We start from the raw sequence: 12816 nt of genomic DNA, 5'->3' as shown, positions 1-12816 counted from the left end.
GCCGCGCTCCCAACGTCCCGCGGGCAGGTCAGGGCTGCCGGGCACCGTGGGAACCGGGGACCTCGGGGACTCCGAGCGGCGGCTGTCAGCTCCGGGGGTTGCGGTGTCCGCGAAGTTGGGGCGCGCAGGCGAAGAGCGGGTGGACGGACCCGGGCGGGGGCGACGCGGAGAGGGGAGACAGCGACCCCTGCCCTCCGGGCCTCCCCGCGCCGAGGGGCGACGCGAGCGCCCACCCAGCCCGGCCCTCGGCGCCCGATCCGGGAGCCCCGCGCTGGGCACCTGAGGGGGGGACGCCCCCTCCCCGCACAGCGGGCGCTCCCCCCACCCCGAGGCTGCGGGCGTGGCGGCCGGGTGCCGGCGGGCACCGCGCGGGGGGCTCCGGGCGGGGTGCGGACACCCGCTGACGCCGGGGACGGAGCGGAGAGACGTCCGGGATGGAGAAGTTGGGGGCGAGCGCGGGAGGCGGGCGGCGAGGCCCGCCGAGCGCCGTGGGGGCGGGCCAAATGGACGGTGGGAGCGAGGGGCGGCGAGAGACGCCGGGACTTACCGAGCGGCTCCCTCATGCTGCCCCGCGCCGCCGCCGCCGCTCCGGCCGGCCGGGGACCAGCGCGAACCGCCGCGCTCGCAGCCGCCGCGACCGAGCATGCCCGGACCCGCCGCCGCCGCCCCGCCCACCGCCCGGCGCGCCCCGCCCACCGCCCCGCCCCGCCCGGGCTCGCCCCGCCCACCGCCCCGCCTGCCAGGCCGCTTCCAGGCTCTGGCTCTCCCCGCCCGAGGGCGGCGCCCAGGCCGAGCGCCTGGTGCACAGGTCTCCTCTGGACCCCGCCTGGGTGGGTCGCGCCGAAGGCACAGGTGAGCTGGCCACCCTTTTTTCTCTTTTCCTGTCACTTAGGTTTGAGCAGCTTCGACCCTGTGCGAATGTCCACACGCTAAAACACACACACACACACATACACACAAAACAAAAACATATTCATGTACGGTCACATACGGATGCACACACACTCATATAGTCACACAGATGCACACAAATACACATATACAACGACACACAGATGCACACAAATACCTATACACACACACACTTTCACAAAAATACAATCACGTTGAAGGCATGAAGAGCAGAAGATGTCAACAGCGTAGCGCTCAGGATTTCCTTCTTTAGAAAAAGACATCTCAGAGTCTTAGCTGTACGCTGGAGGAGATCTTAGGGGTCAGAAGGTCTATCCTGTCTTGTGACAGATGAGGAAACTGAAGTCAGGAGTAGGATTTGCCTAAAGCCAGGAGTAGGAGGGGGTCAGTGGGAGAGTTCAGACCAGACTGAACATTTACCCACTCCCACCCCAATCCTCCTTTCCCTGCAGCAGTGTGTAGACTCCTGCCAGGTCTGCTCTGGGGGCGAAGGTCCTTGTCCTTTGCAGGGCAGAGAAGAGACATAAAATGTTCCACTTTGCTGATGAGTTGGGGAAAGGGAGAGGGTGTTGGCTAAGGCAAGGCCACGGAGGCAAAAATGGCTGGCAGAGCAGACTGGAGTCCCTGCAGAAGGAAGTTTTAGAAAACCACACCGTGGATTTAAGGCTGTCCTGACTGCCATAAGACTCATAATACCTAAAGCTGTTTGCACTCGCACCCTGGGCCCCCCCAGTCTGAGCCCCTCATGAGCATTATTTTCTTTTAATCCTTACCACAGTCCCTTGAGGTGGGTGCCTCTGGAACTGGGAGCTTGGGGAGGCACAAAGATAGCAAGTTGCAGAATCTGGCCCAAGACCCTTGCTCTGAAGCCTAACCATGAGGAGTGTCCAGTCTAAGAGAGTGAAAAAGAAAAACATGCTAGCGCTAAAAAACCCCACGATACGATCAAGTGCTGTGTTGTGTATTATCTATAGCGCATCCAACGAAGACACATGGGGAATGTGAGCAGACAGCATGACTGGTACTCTAGAGGCAGGATGGCTTGGGTCCCGATCTTGGGCACTTCTGCCATTTTCTAGATGCATTATTTTACTTCTGTTAGCCTCAATTTCCTCTCTAACAAAATGGGAGTGATGATGGTGCTCACCTCATAAGAAAGCCATGAGCATTAAATGAGATAATGCCTTTTTCGCACTCAGCATGGTACTGGCACACAGTGAGAATGCAGAAAACATTAGCTCCTACCGCAAAGACTTGTAGTTATGGGCTCTATGGGTTGGAGCCACCAGGGAACCTCTGTGGGGAACACCCTGAAGGACAGGTAGGTTGTGGCTAGGCAGAGACAAAGGGTATCATCTCTAAGCTGGGGGAATAAGATGAGAAAAAAGAAAAGAAAATGAAACCCAGAGGCTTTTCTGGGAAATCGCAGTTATATACAGTGGTGACGTTACTTCTTGTCATAAAAGCATCTTTCAGAGATAGATTGCCTCAGTGACATACAATACCCATTTGTCCTCAATTTGTCAACTCAATGAAATAACTTTTTGTTGTTGGGGAGCACCTATATGTGGCCAGCACTATGCACACACATATGGAGCCAAATGTTCCCGCAGGATCATTTATCAGCCAGCAAATTGAGATTAGCACACGTTTTCCGGTAGAACAATGTTACATTGTTGGGTTTCTGGGTCAACCCCACAGAAGTTTTATAATGTAGCTGAAATGCTGTATAGTTGCAGTAGAAAACAACATTGAAGCAATGCTAGGAACAAAACTGAACCGACCCAAATAAAACTGAATAAGAAATTGTGTTTTAGCAGAAAGGTTGGTAAAGGCAGATTTAATTAGAGGGAGGTAACGAGATTGAGATACTGGAGATTCTGAAGAAGACGACTTCACAATTTCCAAGATTTTTGTGGTTTCTTGACACTGGCTCTTTATCATAACGACCTCATTTCAAAATGTTTGGCGTCCCTCCTTCTTCAGCACTGGGTGATCACCAGCCTGCTCTAATGCTTTCCAGCCATGACTAAGGCCATTGCGAATGCACAAGCAGAAGGAAAAAATGAGGATAGAAGGTGATGGTGGAGCCCGGGAGCAAGGGGAAAGGTGGGGGATTTTTCTGAAGATTTGGAAATAGAATTATGAAAAAATATGAGTATGAGTGGGGGACTGTCTGAATTATAATGTAAGAAGACAGAAGGGGAGCGTGGTGCTTCCCCAAATGAAAATAAAAGTTGTGGAGGAGAATCCATTGGGCCAATTTCCCACACTGCTCACCAGAACATAGACATGGGATGGTGGACATGACATGTGAGACACCAGCTATAGAGAGATATATATATATACATGTAGTCTCATGTATTTTATATATAAACATACATATACATATATACATATATTCATTATGTTTTTAGAAAAAGGAAATTTCTTCATTAGTCAGGTCTTTGTAACTCAGAAAACACCTGTGTCAGTTTTATTTTGACCATAAGAAGAATCACATTCCTTCTCCTCATCGCCACCCCCTCCCACATTCATGCAACTTCTGTTCCTTTCTCCTACCTACTTGATTTTGGGAGATTTAAACACAGGAAAAAATATCTCTCTACTCTGTCATTTTTTTAAAATATGATTTAAAGCAACTTTTAGTGTGATGCTGCTAGAAATCTAGTGCAGCCCCAGGAGCATGTGCTGGGATCCTGCCCCGGATGCCCAAGGTCCCCGCCTTTCTCCGAGTCCTGGTGAAGGGATTTCACAGACTCAGGAAGGAACTTGAATTATTGAGTCATCGGGGCAGATGTGCGATGACCAGAGAAAGAATGGTTAACGGCCTTCTTCAGGAAAAAAAAAAAAAGACAAAACCCTTGTTTCTTTAACTTGCTGGCTTTTCAAGGACCTAGAATAATCCTCCGCCCTCCTTCCTTTCAGCTCTTCTGTGATGACCTATTATACGGTTTCCTTTAGCTGGCTTAGATATTCTTTGATGTTGTTCTTAGTCTGTAAAAACACTACCAGTTCTCATTTTTTTAAAAGATGCATGTTCTTGTAAAACCTTGAAGTCCGTCTTGTTGGCTTGTTCTAGGAAGTCAGACAGTAATGATTGTACAAAAACAAGAAAGAGTTTTATGTCAACCAGTGCTAATAAAACTTGTTTTTAGATATCAACTTGCTTTATATTAATCCAGAAGCTATACTGCATAATGATTTTTAACCGTGAAATCTGTTTCTCAAAATGTGCTCCGTGGACCACCTACTTCAGGACCAACTGGCTGGTTGACTAAAAGCCAGATTCCTGGGCCTCATCAACAGGGACACAATCAGAACTTCTAATTCATACGGTTGAGATCCTGGAATCTGTACTTTAAGTAAATGCCCAGATGATTCTTACACGCAGTAAAGTTTGAGAAGCAGGGATAGAGCACAAGAAACAGAAATAGTGTCAAGACCTAACAGGATGATTGGCACATAATCAACATTCAAAGAACAGTAGCTGTGGACATCATTATACGATGTTGAAGAATAGCATAACAACGTCCCTCTGGAATAGAGTGCATTAGGTGTTGGTTCACTGTTGACTTAGCAGACTTGACACCAACCCAAACAGCCAATTTACAACCCTAGGGATTAAGAAGAGGATTTCAATCATATACCTTCACTCTAAGGAAAAGGAATCTGCATGGATATTGCATGAGACAAAGCATTTTTAATTATTTGCTATCTCTTTTTCATCTTTTTCCTCCATAGGGCTACACATTAATAGGAAACAGCCTCTCTGTCTCTCTCCCAAGCCCTGTCACCACTCTCCCTAGCAAAGGGTTGCCATTTACTAGTGGTTGACAGAACATTCCAAGCGTCCCCCTGCCTGCAGTCTACAATTCTTTGCCAAATTCATAAGGAAAACCCTGTTTTCCTGTCCTCTGGGGAATGACAGTGGCTGGCTGAGATCCCACTGGTACAAGGGAGATGCAGATGTGGCTTCAAGAAGACAGTGATGTGGCCAGTGGTCTGGACATGGGCGCCCCTGGGCTGCCTCTCTCACCATCGCACACCAGCTAACCGAGAATCAACCAAAATGGACTTTAGTGTTTTCTTTAACCCTGTATGACTTTTTATTTAAAAAAGGGGAAATATGTGAGCAACTATGAAACAAGTTGTTTACCAACATTAATTGCAAAAAAAAATGACAAAGCTTCCATTTGGGGAGAGAATGACGGATTGGGCTTTTGTTAAGTCAGTGATTGCTAGCAACACAAAAGTGACACCAAGTTGAGAGAAAGAGGTGAGGACTATCTTTCATTTAATGTTTCTTATGTGCCAGGCACTTGGCTAGGCCTTGACTTATGCTCTTCTGTGTATATAAGGGTCGCATTTATGACCAAGGTTGTATGATTTTGAAGTAGGGCTTCTAATTGAGTGTTGAAGAGAACGTAAAGCTCCCATATAAGAGAGCTTTCCATATCTTTGCTTGTTTGCCTCAGTAAAACTCCCATAGCATTTGTGGAAGCTGCTAGTATAGCATTTATCATGGTATACATTGGATTTGCTTTATCCACATACATATTTAGTTCAGCTACTAGACTCTGAGTTCCTGGTGAAAGGGACTGTTCATTCCTGTCCTAACTGTGTTTTCTTAGGTTCTGTATTTGTCTATCTGGCATCCGTTAATTACAGCACCAAACTAATGGCCACGGTTGTTTACAACTCCCCTGCGATCCCGAGCCCATCCTCTGAACCACCTCCTTGTCTAACTCTCACACACCAAGCCAATAGTTTCCCTGCCCTAAATCAACCCGGACAACTAGGGACAGCCCCTGTGCCCAAAAGCCCCCCAGAGTTATTCAAACCAGCCAGTCCTAAGCTGTTTCCCCTGCCCTGCCTTGCCTTCTGGAGAAACCCCAATGAAGGCTGTTTTCTGCTTTCTTCTTGCTCCTTTCTGCCTCCTGATGGACACTGGTGCTTCCTTCCATGGCCCTGCATGGTGGGCCATGCCTCCTGTTTCTAGGGGAATTGTAAGTAACATTAAACTTTTCTTTCAATGGCATTGACCTCTCCATGTTGTTACCTGGTCACCTTTATAAATTAAGACCCAGATACAAATCAATTCCTCTGTTTATCACAACCTGCCACCATACCTTTGGACAGGTAGATGAAACAATTGTCAGTTGAACTGAATTGTTGAACATCTCTGAAGTAAAAAATGGTCATTTAAACTCCCATTGTGCAAGTCCTGAGTTATAAATCCTCACCATGTGAACAGGGTCAAAACAGTTAGCTGAGGGCTGAGGGTTACCAAAGGAAAGCTGGCCAGCACTTTTAGAAAACGTCTCGGTTTTCTTGAATTCTTTGTCTATTTGTTTTAAATCCGTTATGAGTTTTACTTTTTCTTTTTCTGTGTTCTGTCTTAAACCCAGCTACTTTCCTCAAACTCTTTTTATTAGCCTAAGTACCTGATAGATATATCAAGCAGATTGCATGCTGTTTGTTTGTTTGGTTTAATCCAACAAAAATTAAATTCTCTAAGAGCAAATTATATAAAACATGCAAATAAGAGAGACCAAAGAGGATAATTAGTGGTTTGTAAGAAGGCAACTAATAGACATGAAACATAAGTCTGAGAAAAGAAAATAAATCATTAGTGCAAGTCAGCTTTTCATCAGCAATAGTTAATCAGTAACAATGAAAGTCCAAACCCAGTGTCTCATTTGGCTGGAAGAATTGTTGGTAAGCTCCAGATAACTGCTCCAATGTTTCCCTTGTCACCCTCCCTCCCCTGATAACTCAGTCCATCTTTCCCAGTTGTTGCTGATAAGGCCCAGCAGGCCTCCCATTTCTGTGTGAGCCATACCCAGAGCCTCCATCCCTGGGCTCAGGACCCTGTAGCACACTCCCCTTGTGAGAGGATGAATTGAGTGCAGTTTTCAAGTCAGCAGGGAACTGCCTGTACTTTCTAGTTTTCTTGAACTAGTGAATGTATTAATTCTTTGTCTAAATATTTTTACAGTCTTCCCTGTAGTTCTTGATGCCTGGAATGTGTATTAGAACTTTTGCTGAAACCACCAAATACCTGAAGGTTACCATAACTAACTAGTCACAGATGTAATATTAAATCCACCCTTATTTTTTTCCCCTTTCTTTACAGCATACACTGGAGCCATAATATTATACATTCTTGGAACAGATGCTATTCATAAACAAAACTAATATCTTTTCCAGAGAACACTGCCTTGTTCCTAGTCAGGGGCCACCTGTTTATTTTATCAGGGGCCACCTGTTTATCAGGAGGCAAACCTATGTATGAGGTTATGATGGATTTTATATGTTGAAGGATTAATGTCAAATGTGGAAGAACATTGCCTAGTAACTAATTCTTTGCTGCAATCTTACAGTAAATTGCTCCAATATTATTATTATTATTGTTTTTACTTTTCCCAGCTTTCCGAATGAACTGCAGTATGAACAGGGTACCAATGCATGGGGAACAGAGATGGTGACAGACAGAGGAATGTGAGGACAAAATATTCTAGTGTTGAAGCTGTTGCAGAATGGTATATCTGATTTTCAGCCACTTGATGTAAAATTTTAAGGTCTTAATAACTATGTTTAAGCAAATATATTTAAAAGTTAAAAGACAGGTAGATTTTCTTAGATGTAGATTTGAAACACTAATATAAAGACAAGAAGAAGGAAGCCCACAGACACCAATACGTCATTGCTTTGGGAAAACGAAATACTCTCCTCTTCCTCATGAAGGTGAGTGACCAGGGCTAGTGTCATAAGAACTTACTTGGCATTTAAAGACCATGAAACATCTTTAGTTCACAGTTAACTCCCACTGCTACTCAGTAAAGTGTATTTATTTAACATTCTCATTTTTCAGGCTATGTGCTATATTTTGTGTTCCCTACTATAGTAGACACTATTTCTACTAATATCTGAAAATAAGCACATGCCTTCCTGCAGCGTTCCCATGTGCACAAAGCCCTTGTTCATCACACCAGATTGTAAGTTTCTTAATGGCAAGATACCTGGTGACAACTGCCATCCACAACATAAGCCATGAAGACTACAAATGCCATCATCTGAATCTATTAAAGCAAGAATCAGTAAATTGAAGTTGAAAAAACTTAGTGGTAGCTGTTATTGGCTAGGAAACTAGAGGTGGGGCTCAGAAATCTGCATTTTGAACAAGTTCCTGATTCTAATGAGCATCAAAGTTTGAGAGCCACAGCTTATGACTGTCCTAATACGAATCAACTTGCTGACGGGTTTTCTTAGCAATACCTCTCCGCTTGCTCTGTAGATCTCATTAACCACAAAGTAATTGGCTGCCCCATTTGGGGAGCTGAATGCATTCACAGCAGAGTGCTTCCCAATCCCCCTGCTTGTCAGGAGGTAGCATGCCTGAAGGAGGAAGCGTGTTGGCTCTGGAGGCAGACAGACTTGGGTTGGATCTCCATGCCGCCATTTATTAATTGCACATCTTTAGGCAAATCAATTCAGTTCTTTGAGCCTCAGTTTCCTTACATGATAACACACCACAGTTTGCTTATGGGGATTAAATGAGATATTTTGTGGAAGCAGTGAGTACAGAGTCAGCATTCCATAAACATTGGCTGTATCCTTCCTGAGGTCCACGCGAGAACGAGTGAGGAAAATGCAGAGAACCTGGCACATGGCAGCGCTCTGCCAATGAGAGATGTTAGCATCTTCCATTTCTGGGGACCAAATACAACTTATGAGCACAGATTCCTCATTTGTTGAGAACCAAGCGAGGACACTATGTCTATATTCATTTGCTTTTTGTGGGAAAAATGTTACAGAGACACGAGAAGACTAACAAATTTTAAGAAGGACCGTTCCGTTAGCCTTTTAATTGGAAAGCAAGATGGTGGTTTCCTTCCTTCCCTCCAGACGAGAGAATGGCATTGCAAAGAGCATGTGTGTTTTCAGGTTAAAACAAAGTATTAGAGCTCCTTAAAGCTACCGAAATATCATAAGGAGTTTAGTTAAGATATTGTGAAAGGAAGATATTTAGAGATACCTTCATTTTTCCAGGGAGCCCAGACATTACAAGATTCCAAGAGAATACTTTAATGAGAGGACTCCTGTTTAATGTGAAATGTGAAGTCTCAGAGCTTAATCTGAGCATATGGCTATATGTGTGTGAGTGAGTGTGTGTGTGTGTGTGTGTGTGTGTGTGTGCGCGTGCGTGTGTATGTGTGAAGAAGGCAGTAAAAGAACTAGCTTTCAGGAGTTAGAAGAGGAGTTTTGGCCCAGTGACGAGACAATGAATAAATGTGTCAGAAATCTTGACAAAAATACTATGGACAAAATAGCCATCTGATACTAAAGCAAGTGTATACTTTGAAGCCTGCGTGAGCAGGGTCAATCTGCACGACTCTTCCTTTGGATATTAACACATATTGTCCCTGTGGCTAGGGTAGTACTCTACTGCCTTTCGTTCTTTTCTTCCAATTTGTTGGGAGGGCACCAAGCAGGCAACTGGCCAAGGTGAAAGTAATGTGACCATATTATAAACTCATGGAGGGTTTCAGCTATTTCAAGTTTGGGTACTCGCTGTGTATCTTGAGCCAAATTCTCTGGCCTGGATATTCAGAAGAGCCAGCCTGGCTATCTGGGCCTGACTTCCATCTGCTCCCAGGCGGATAATATCTCATCTCACCTATGGGTGGGTCATGGCAGGGGTAGTGCTGACGTCACAGCTCTGCACACGCAAACACACAACAACAATGATTTCCAGGGAAGGACAACAAGATCTGCAGCTGGCTCACTGCCAGCTGCCAGAGATCCCCACGTGGAAGGAGAACCCAGAAAAGGTAGAGAAGTCACGAGCACAGTCCTCAGAGCAGGGTTGTGGTGGAGGAAGATCACAGAGCACGTGTTCCTACGGCACACCCACCGTTCCCTCACTGTATCCATTACATCCCAACACATGATGTTCTCATCTTCTTAGAAGGCAGATCCCCTCCTTTCCATTTCCCACATCAAACCAGTTTTTAAAGGCTTTAATTATTTTATTTAAATGCTGACGACACAAACAGGAAATCTATATAGGCTTCTAGGAACCATCTTATTCTTCCCTGGGGAAAAGGTCTTGGAGTCCAGAATGGAAGGGGTCCGAACTGTCCCAATCTCTGAAGGGAATAAATGTGCTTTGGTAATGGCAGACACAATGCAATCATAGTTGACTCCCCGTGTCCCCTGCTACCATGAAAAACCTCACGTAACAGACTCCGTTCCGCGTTGCTTTCAATATGGTTTTCGTAGGATTGTTTAGGAACAACATGCTCTTCTCATTAAATCTGTTAGTCTGATGACATTTCACACAGCTTTATCCCAGCTCCATGGAATGGCCTAATTGATTTAACATTTCTGTCAGTGCCGATGACACCAGATAACTTATGTAATAAGTGAGCTGATGGCCAGCTAAGGAGATAGAGTGTCCAAGGTGTGCTCCGACCTTGTTGGATTTTGAAGTGAAGCTGTACCCTTAACCCACCCTAGGATCTTACATTCATTCTGGGTAAAAATCCTTGCATAAAATGAAGCCAGTGTCATATCAGAAATAGCAAATACCAAACACTAGCAGATGCCCACCTGTCAGAATCATGCCATCAGATTACGGAACAGCACAGTGGAAAAATCGGAAGTGAGTAGGAAAGGGGAAACACATTGGAAATTAGGGCAGTTCGTTTTTGTTTTACTAATATCTGCTAAGGGGGGAAGAGGTCCTTTGGAAGAATTAGGGTAAAAAGCAAGGAGCTGTCATGCCTTTGTGTCTGCTGTTTCCCACAGCTGCCTCTACTGTATCCTCATTATATTATAACACTTATTCCCAAGCATTGTCATTTGTTCTGAATCTTCTCAACTGAGATGACAAATAGAGTTAGCCTGATGCTTCCTGGGGCATATATGTTTTCACTTCCAATTTATAAATATGGTTCAAACAGAGACTTTTTGAGCATTTGGTCCCTACCCAGAAATCGGACAGAGTTATTTCTTTTGAAAGTTAGAACACCCATGTTTTTTATTTTATCAAAATGGTTACAGTGTACAGGTGTTTGCTGATTGCAGAAACCACAGCTGAAGCTGAGTTTCAAAGTCGTGGTCCTCCAAGACTCAGTCAGCCCGATGTAGAAACAGGGATTCCCGTTTCAGCAAGGGATGGCATCCCGGTGCTGCTACGTTATCCCTTTTCTAATTCTGCAGTGAAATTGTGAGGTTAGAATAATATAAGGATGCATGTGTAGTCGTAGGTAGCATGGCTAATCATTAGAATCTAAATTAAACTCTGGTGTGATGGGACCGACAGACAGACTGTTATCCACAACTTCACAGGGATAAAAGTCAGCGTGAGAGCAAAGCCATCATGCTTGTCAAGGGTAGAAGAAAACAAAAGACATACTATAAGCTGGTGAGAACCAGCTGCGAAGGCTGAATTGCTCAGGCCCATGTTTTATTCATTTTAGAAGGGTTTCTCCGGGAGAAGAGAAGGCACATTCCCCGGCAGAATTCACTTGCCCAGAATGGCAGACAGAGAAATGGATATGTGTTTGATTGAACTTGGAAAAATATAAGAAGACATTTGGAATTGCAGAGAATATTAACAATGCTGCTGCAAGCCAGCCTGAATGGTCCAGTGAAACCTGCCCCCCAGAGGCAGAGCTTCTGGTCTTCTCTGTAGCAAGGTAACACACAGGTGTGGACTTCTTTTACAAACCCTGGGCAGGAGATGGTATGTGGAACTGAGCTGCCTACGACCCTGGTGAGGAACAAAAGAAATTTACTTTTCCATACATTTTTTTTTTAACATTTTAACCATTTTTAAATGTACAATTCAGTGGCATTAAGTATATTCATAATGCTGTACAACCACCACCACTACCCATTTCCAGAACTTTTTCATCATCCCTAACAGAAACTCTGTACCCATTAAACAATAACTCCTCATACCGTGCTCTCCCTTCAGCCTCTGTAACCTCTATTCTATTTTCTGTCTATAAATTTACCTATTCTAGGTACCTCACAGAAGTGGAATCATATAATATTTCTCATTTTGTGTCTGGTTTGTTTCACCCAGCATAATGTTTTCAAGGTTCATCCGTGTTGCAGCATGTATCAGAAAGTCCTTCCTTTTTAAGGCTGAATAATATTCCATTGTCTGTGTATACCACATCTTGTTTATCCATTTGTCTATCGATGGATGCTTGTGCTGTTTCCACTTTTTGGCAATTATGAATAGTGCTGCTATGAAAATTGGTACAGAAATATCTGTTTGAGTCCCTGCTTTCAATTATTTTGAGTATATACCTATGTGTGAAATTGCAGATCATATGGTACCTCTATGTTTAACTTTTTGAGGAGCTGCCAGCCTATTTTCCACAGTGGCTGCACCATTTTACACTCCCACCAGCAATAAATGAGGGTTCTAATTTCTCCACATCCTTGCCGATGTTTGTCATTTTTGATTTTCTTTTTTAAAGTAGCCATCCCAATGGGTGTGAAGTGGTATCTCATGGTGGTTTTGACTTGCATTTCATACTCTTAATGATTTAGTCACAAAGGACAGGTCTGTCTTTTCCTTTGAAATTTCAGTAGTTGCTCTAGTCAACCAAACAGGGTGTGTGTGAAGCCTATTTCCTGACAAATCTCAGAGCCGCTTTGCAGGGATTCCACTTTGTAACTGTCACAACCACACAACACACAGAGGCTGATTGCAATTGTAGAAAGGCAAATATCGGAATCAAGAAGGGCACTTTGCACTCCCAGTGGGTTGGATGAAGGGTTTTTTTTTCTTCTTTTAATGCGGCAGCATCAGAGACCTGCCTTTCAGTGCAAACCGGGCAATTCACCCATCACGCCTGTGAGGATGTTTGAAATAGA

The 12816-nt window shown here is 44.6% G+C and overlaps 1 protein-coding gene across 1 annotated transcript in view; it reads right to left on the bottom strand.

Annotated features, from left to right (window-relative positions):
* Positions 1-603, bottom strand: part of JCAD (junctional cadherin 5 associated) — a 40143-nt gene extending 39540 nt beyond the window's left edge. The window contains exon 1 of the mRNA XM_058532713.1: positions 548-603. The gene's annotated coding sequence lies outside the window, so the exon portion shown is untranslated. The remainder of the gene's footprint in view (positions 1-547) is intronic.
* Between the last annotated feature and the right edge of the window lie 12213 nt (positions 604-12816).

This window comes from Diceros bicornis, chromosome 36, assembly GCF_020826845.1.
Source record: "Diceros bicornis minor isolate mBicDic1 chromosome 36, mDicBic1.mat.cur, whole genome shotgun sequence".
In the NCBI taxonomy this organism is placed as follows: domain Eukaryota; kingdom Metazoa; phylum Chordata; class Mammalia; order Perissodactyla; family Rhinocerotidae; genus Diceros; species Diceros bicornis.
The sequence above is the reverse complement of the archived record's forward strand: the minus strand, read 5'-3'. Positions and strand labels throughout refer to the sequence as shown.